Genomic DNA, 8,212 nt, shown 5'->3' with positions numbered 1-8,212 from the left:
AAAAATTCTCTGCAATAATAAACTTGGAATTCCATCAACTCAAAATATTTGGTTTTTGTTTTTCCCACTTGTCTATGCTTCTGGAATGGAATAGAAATAGCTTTTCTTTGAAGGAATAGAAACAGATCATGCTATTCATTGGGGTTTTGGGTTGAGTAGTCTTTTGTAAGGGTCCACTTTGAAATATATCTTCACTCCTCGAACTTATGTTTTTTAAACATGGACTAACATCACTTGAAATTACAAATGAGTCATTTTTCTCTTTCTTGCTATTTTTCATCTATTCTCTTCTCTGTCTTCAAATTTTTGATCCACACTCTTCTCAATCTTCCTCCTCCCAAATGATTTCTTTCTTTCTCTCTCTTCTCAATCTTCCTCTTCCCACTTGATTTGCATATGAAATAAAGGAAAAAGGTAAAATTTTAACGTTTAGTATTTTTCCCAACTCTCTCACCCTCTCTTCTAAAATGAAATTTTCCAGATTTCAAACAGTTTCCTCCTACCCTCCCAAAATGAAAATTTCCATATTTTTCCCCCTTTTCCCAATTTTCTTAATTCTTGGACAAAAAGAAATTGTACCGCTTTAGATTAGAGACCTAAATACTTCTATCCCGACGCGTCCTGGCTCGATCCCGACTCTTCCCTAACTCGATTCGACGTCGTTTTGACTCCATCAATCCTAACAATCTCCCACTTGGAGACAAAGCGACAATTTCCTGCCTCCCACTGCATCAACAGTGTCCTATCAACTTTTTGACACCCTCTGTCAAGGCACAGTTCTAACTCCTCTATCAATGAACTGATCAACACTGCTTGGCCTTACCCAAGCATCATCTGACTCTACCCCGAGACTGGGCAGCTCTACGTGGTCTTGTCCCCCAGACTTAGAGACATAGCCATGTACTCCCACTTGATCTAAATGGTCGCTTCCTTTCTCGATCGAACCCAACGACCTTTGAAGGAATATTCCCCTAATGACTTGGCGCTCCCACCCAAGTCTGTTGTCACACTAGAAACAGAACCTGTACCCTTCAACGCATTATTCGCCTATGCGACTTCACCAACTCGCCTGAACGTCTGACAGCTGAGGTATGAACTCGATGGCCTATCAAATTCCCATTTCCCTTTCTGTACTTCTCAAATGTTTTACTTGAGCTGTGGCAGATTCTTCTGATTTGTTCTGGTCATCAATGTTGCTGATCCTCTAAGGTCTCGCCCTGAACCATCTGCAGCTACTCTGTGCATAGTCTGTCTCAGTGAACCATCTGCAGCTCTACGTGGTCTTGTCTCTTAGACTTAGAGACATAGCCATGTACTCCCACTTGATCTAAATGGTCGCTTCCTTTCTTGATCGAACCCAACGACCTTTGAAGGAATATTCCCCTAATGACTTGACGCTCCTACCCAAGTCTGTTGCCACACTAGAAACAGAACCTGTACCCTTCAACGCATTATTCACCTATGCGACTTCACCAACTCGCCTGAACGTCTGACAGCTGAGGTATGAACTCGATGGCCTATCAAATTCTCATTTCCCTTTCTGTACTTTTCAAATGTTTTACTTGAGCTGTGGCAGATTCTTCTGATTTGTTCTGGTCATCAATGTTGCTGATCCTCTAAGGTCTCGCCCTGAACCATCTGCAGCTACTCTGTGCATAGTCTGTCTCAGTGAACCCTTTGCAACCCCAAACTCTGACACATACATAGAAGATCTTTCATGGCCTGTTGCCACCACCTTGGATTCCCTCTTGAGCTTCCAACAACCCCCCATAAACTCACTGCTGTAGCCATCGTCTTGATCAAAAATATTTCTCAACAACTCCAACATCTTGATCGATCCACTAGACAAATGAAGCATAAATTCAATCAAATGACTACTTAAGTAAAGAAATGGAGTCTTGAATCTAAAAACAACATAACTAAACTCAATTCAATGAAAATGTTGGAGTTGTGCAATTCCTATTTTAGCAACCCTATGTTGTGCAATTCAATCAACCTGTATGCAAAGACTCCATTTCTACACAATGTTGGAGTTGTCCAATTCCTTAAAACTAAACTCAATCTATTCAATACTACCATTATCATTTACAAGACAAATGAAGCGTGAATTCAATCAAAGTAAACTTCATCACATTGCAAATTCCATAAAGAAACAAATCAAAGTAAAGAACGAATCCATTACTGATCAAAATAAGTATCCATCCTCAACTCACCAACTCACATTAAAGATCGAATCTCATATGTCTGTGATTATTCCAAGTTTCCAACATCAAAACCTCACCTCCCAACAGTTCACTATCACTAACTTCGACCCCTTTACTACATGGTTTTTCTTCCTCCTATGTCTCTCTCTTCATTTTCATAAGCAAAACTATGATTACCAAAGTCACACGGACAACATAAACAACATAACTATCTCAAACTATGATTAATTTCATTTCAGATAATTAGCATAAATCACGCGAACAATATAAACACGACAATGATTATCTTAAACCGACTACCAGAACTGCAGGATAGCCACACAATTACTTAATCCATGGGCAAAACTATATATACATGTTCAAAGGACTACTTAAGGATGAGATTCCTACCTATCCAAATGATGAATCGAGTTCTGAGCTTTCTTAACTCATGATTTGTGCCATTGCACGCCTGAAGATGTTCAACTTGTTACGCATTTTTGCTTCATGCTTTTGCATTTTATTTAGAATTTCTCCATTCTTGCTCAATCGTTCATCTGAGACATTCTGTCGATCTCTCGTCTCTCTCAACTCTATTTTGTTTGCCTCATCTCCTCTTTTGTCTCTTTCAGCTCTTATGAACTATATATACATACCAATTCGTGTTGCAGGCGACCGAAAGATTTTGACCCAGCTCGATGGTTGTATGGTAGCTTCGCTTTACTTCTCTTGGCTTTTTCTGATTTTTTTTTTCTAATTGAAGTTAGCAACATGAGATTAGCATCAAATCTCACAATGGTCTAAGGTAGGAGATAGATTTACACACCTTCCAATCGGGAGTCTCCCATCTGTCGCACAACTTGTGCCAATCCTCCAACTTCGTGATTCTAGCATGAGGTTTCTCCCGAGCTACATTGAGAGGTCCATTTTCTTTGTAGTGGGTATACAATTCTGCCCTAAACTCCTTAAATGTTGTTTGTAGCATTGTGTACATACTTTCTTATTGTCGTCTGTGACATGTTCACTTTGAACAAATTCTGCAGAAATAAATGAGTGCGATGTAATTTCATGTCATTGTATTTAAACATATGAAAATAAATAACTTACCAATATGCGTTGTTTTGCTGCATCCCTAACTTCCTTCGGTACGTCCAACCAACGGGAGTAGAGTGCTGGGTCGAAATTCTCTCTAACAATGGATTCTATGGCATTTGACATGCGTGTGGCATTCTTTCATATCGGCTTCTGTGAGAACTCGTCCATTACAATAGAGATAGACCCATCTTTTCCCACCTCCTTGTCCAATGTACACACCAAGTTACTCCCCATCCCTTACAAGACTGAGTAGCACTACCTTAAATCATTACACATTTTATCAAGTATTATTGAAATCTTAACAAAAATAAAAACTTTTAACTATACTAACTGGAAAGGATGTCTTGGGAGTCGTCTCCCAAGTATTCCTTCTGTTTCCCTTCCTCGAATATATCGTCAACCTCCCCTTGTGTGTTTCAAGCCATACCTAAAAAAAATATTCAAAACATTGTCAAATAATACAATAAATAATGAAGCTTTAATTACAAACATTATCAACACGAACACATTGCAAAAGTAGGTATGTAGTAAAATTACATACTTAATCACTTTCAAATTCATTTGATTCTAAAGTCTCTGAACTGTTAGAATGAGATACTTCAACATTCTACTGTTCGTCATTTATAAAACTATCGTCTATGTTCAATGGTGGACCCGTGTTAACTCGTTCTTCAATGATTTGTAGATCAACAACAGTTGGAGTAATGTCATCTCTATAGTAAGAACTATCTACAATAGTTTGATCGATGCTAATACCACCTTCTATCTCTAACATATTAACTTCATCATTATCCACATCATCTAGTTCTGGGACATCCCACAAACGTTTATTTTGAACTATCTGCACTACCTTCCAATTTTTTCCCAATTTAGGATCGTCCGCGTAGAAAACCTGTTGGGCCTGACTAGCAAGGATAAATGGGTCATCCACATACCAGTAGTGAGACGTATCGATCGTTCTAAATCCTAAATCTACTACTGATCGTTTTTTTTTTTCACATCCGTGTCGAACCAGTTACATTTAAATGTCATGACACGTCTTCTAATACATTAGTCCAAGTCTAAAGCCTCGCTTAAGACACCATAGAAATTCTTATCATCTCCTCCAGTATCTCCTGACACCATGACTCCACTATTTTGTGTTACTCGACCTTATCCCGCTCTGTATTGTGAAAACGTGTACGATTCACAATGCAACCATTATAAGTGCGTGCGTGAGAAGCCGATCTCATAGCTAAAGAGTAGTGATCATCAAATATACTTTCATCTTTTCGTAGTTCTAAAACATGCTCATGTAATAAACATTTTTGGCAATTATTGTTTACACATAATGTAGTATGAACTTTGGGACGCTAAAAAAGCACACTTACTTGAGATTTAAACCAATCGGGAAACTGTAATTGGTGATTTCTATATAAGTCGATCGTGCTTACCGCCCGAGGTCGAAGCATTCTCAAATGTTGCCTTTTGTTAGAAGAAAAACATAAATTCAATACATTATGAAGTATGCATGCTTCATTAATAAATGCAATGGAAATGTACCTGTGATAAGACTCTATTTCTGCGCAATTGTTCAGTCTAATGGTCGTGCGCTCTATCTAAATATGTCAAACTTCCTACAAATCTCATTCTCAGGTATTGTATGATCATTCTGTTTGTCCCTATTAAGTCTAGTCTCGATGCCTGTTAGATACAATGAACAGAAAATCAACGCTTCATTCATGACAAAGGCTTCTGCTATCGAACCCTCTGGACGAGCCTTGTTTGTAACGTATTGTTTCAAAGTCCACAAGCTTCTCTCGATAGGATACATCCAGCTGTAACTAGCAGGACCAACTACTTTTGCTTCATAAGGCAAATGAACGGAAAGGTGTACCATGACGTCAAAAAATGCTGGGGGAAATATCTTCTCCAACTTACAAAGTATAAGCATTATATCAGCTTCTAAACGATCTAACATAAATCACAAAAGAATTTACATAATTCAACAATAGATGTACTCGCATCTTTTGGTACGTATGCTCGAATACCTATAGGAAGAATTCGTTGGAGTAAAACATGACAATCATGAGTTTTCAATCCCCATATTCTACCATCTTTAACGCTAACACATCGAGATATATTTGAAACAAATCCATCAGAAAATTTGACAGATTTAAGGAACTTACAAAATTCTATCTGATCCCTTCTTGTAAGAGTGTACGTAGCTTGAGGTTTCAGATACTTATTACCCTGTTTCTGTAAGTGTAACTCTTTGCGTATTTTTAAATCTTGTAAATTCAAACAAGCGTTTGATGTATCCTTAGATTTACCTTCAATACTCAACAAAGTGCCGATTAAGCTATCACACACATTTTTCTCAATGTGCATCACATCAAGCTTATGCCTTAATAAGAGTTTCGACCAATAAGGAAGTTCAAAAAATATATTCCTTTTTGTCATATTAGAATCACGCTTTCGCTTCTTTTTGGCATTTGATGGATGCTTACCAAATGGGGAAAATTTCAAATAGGTCACTTCATGAAGAATCTCATCCCCATCCATTATGGCTGGAGGAGGCCTATGTTCATTCTTTCCGTCATGACATTTACTCCTACGCCAACTATGTATTTTTGGAAGATAACGGCAATGACCCATGAATGATATTTTACCACATATTCTAAACGATGATGTATCTTCTTTACAAATAGGACATGCTTGATAGCCTTTGGTACTCCATCCAGACAAATCGTCCTGTAGCAAAGCTACATGCATTTTAAAATATTCTCCACTAAAACAATCATATGTGCGCACACCATTGGTCCATAACTCCTTCAGCTCCTCAATCAATGGTTGCAAATATACATCAATATCTTTTCCAGACGACTTAGGTCCGGGTATGAGCAAGGACATAAAAAAAATATGGTTCTTTCATGCATTTCCAAGGCCGCAAATTATACGATACAAGTATAACCAGCCACATACTATACGAATGGTTCATGTTACTTGATGGGTTGAATCCATCCGAAACTAGAGCCAATCGAATGTTTCTAGGATCTGATGCAAATTGAGGGAATTCAGCATCCAAATGCTTCCACCCGGCAACATCAGCTGGATGTTGTAGCACACCCTTTGTATCAACCCGCTTTTCCTTATGCCATCTCATTTCAGATGCTGTATGTTTTGATGAGTACAATTGCTTCAACCTGGGTATCAATGAGAAATGGTGCAATATCTTATGAGGGATCTTTTTACTACTATCACCGGTATCTTTGTATCGTGACTCACCCCATTTTGGACACACTTCGAAGTTTGCAAATTCTTTCCAAAATAATACACAATCGTACTTGCAAGCGTGGATGGACTTGTATCCTAATCCTAACACACGCAGTTTCCTTTTCGCTTCATAGAATGAACTAGATATGTTTGTACCGTCTGAAAATGCTACCTTCAAAATTCGAGTAACATATCAAATGATTTATTACTCCACTTATTTAGCACCTTGATGTGCATCAACTTAATCAAAAAATTCAACGAGTTTATTTTTGTACAACGAGGGTAAAATTCTTTAGTTGCTTCCTTCATCAAGTCCTCAAACTCGTTCGAATTGTCCCTTTCAAAACCTTGTGTTGGTATCCTAGAGGCAAAGTCTTCTTCATCTTCATCATCTTCTACCGTCGGACCTCTCAAATCATTTAGCAACTCAGACATCTCATCTTGTTCTCTGGTAACATTACACTCTCTATTTATGTTCTCTTGGGGCGGATGGGTGTCTGTTAGATATTGGTCATAGTTGGGTGGTTCTCCGTGATGTACCACGGACTGTAGTTAGAAGATATCCCATTTGTGAATAAGTGTTGTTCCACTACGTCCAACAAATGCCACATTACATTATGACATTTTTTGCATGGACATCTCGTCTTTCCCAACTCATTAGCATGACGTTTGGCCACTTCCATAAATTGTGAAGCTCCTTCTACATAGTCTCTTGAAAACCTATCTCTTAGCTTAATCCAATCTCTATTCATTTTCTAACTAAACCTTTCAAAATGACTTGCGATTAAGTTTGAAACACTTGTAAAAGAGTTTGATTGATTGAAGGAGGGAGATAAGTTAGAAACCTACGATTAAGTTCGAAACACCTGTGATTAAGTTCAAAACACTTGCGATTAAGTTCGAAATATTTGTGAAGGGAAGTGATTTTGAGAGTTCGAGAGAGTAAAAGAGAGAAATGGGATGTGAGAGTTTGATTGATGGAAGAAGCTAGGGAGATAAGTTTTCGGTAGTCAAGTAAGTTTTTAAAATTTGGGAGATTCATGTTTTACTTTTTTTTTTCCACACGCCAAAGGTACGAAGGGATGAGAATCCCGGAGCGGAAGCGGACCGTTGTTCGTGATATTTGGGAAACAAAATCAATTTGCAAAGAAGGAAAACACAGGGGAAAAATTACCTTTGAAGAACGTTTCTTCAATGATTTCCCAACGAACACCACCACCGTGTCTTCCTCACTATCCTCTTGGGTCTTGAGACCGTGCTTGTGGGAGCACCTCGTTCTGTATGAGAAGGAGTATTGGGAGAGCTTGAGAGAGATGGGAGATCCACACTTTTTCTCTCTGTGAAAATATGCAGAACCATTCTGCAACACCCTTGACAAAGAAAAAGAAGAATGACGTGGGGTAGCTCCCCACGTTATACCAACTTCCCACTCCCCTGCAATTGCAGGGGAGTGCGGGGTTTAATATTAATATAAATATAAATATTAATAACATATAATTTATATATATATATAATATATTTGTAATATATATATAATAATTAATATATAATTAATTAAATTAATCATATTAATTAATAAAATATTAATTAATTATTAATCTAATTAATAATTAATTAACATATATATATATCAAATATTTAACACTTAATTATTTATCACATAAATAGAATCATATTCT

At 37.6% G+C, this 8,212-nt stretch overlaps 1 pseudogene; it reads right to left on the bottom strand.

Annotated features, from left to right (window-relative positions):
• Nucleotides 1–3,885: 3,885 nt before the first annotated feature.
• On the bottom strand, nt 3,886–7,285 carry LOC148211301 (uncharacterized; annotated as a pseudogene).
• Nucleotides 7,286–8,212: the final 927 nt, after the last annotated feature.

Source organism: Momordica charantia (assembly GCF_013281855.1).
Source record: "Momordica charantia cultivar OHB3-1 chromosome 5 unlocalized genomic scaffold, Mcharantia_2.0 BLBB01000005.1, whole genome shotgun sequence".
Taxonomy (NCBI): Eukaryota; Viridiplantae; Streptophyta; class Magnoliopsida; order Cucurbitales; family Cucurbitaceae; genus Momordica; species Momordica charantia.
This window is presented reverse-complemented; position numbering and strand designations above follow the sequence as displayed.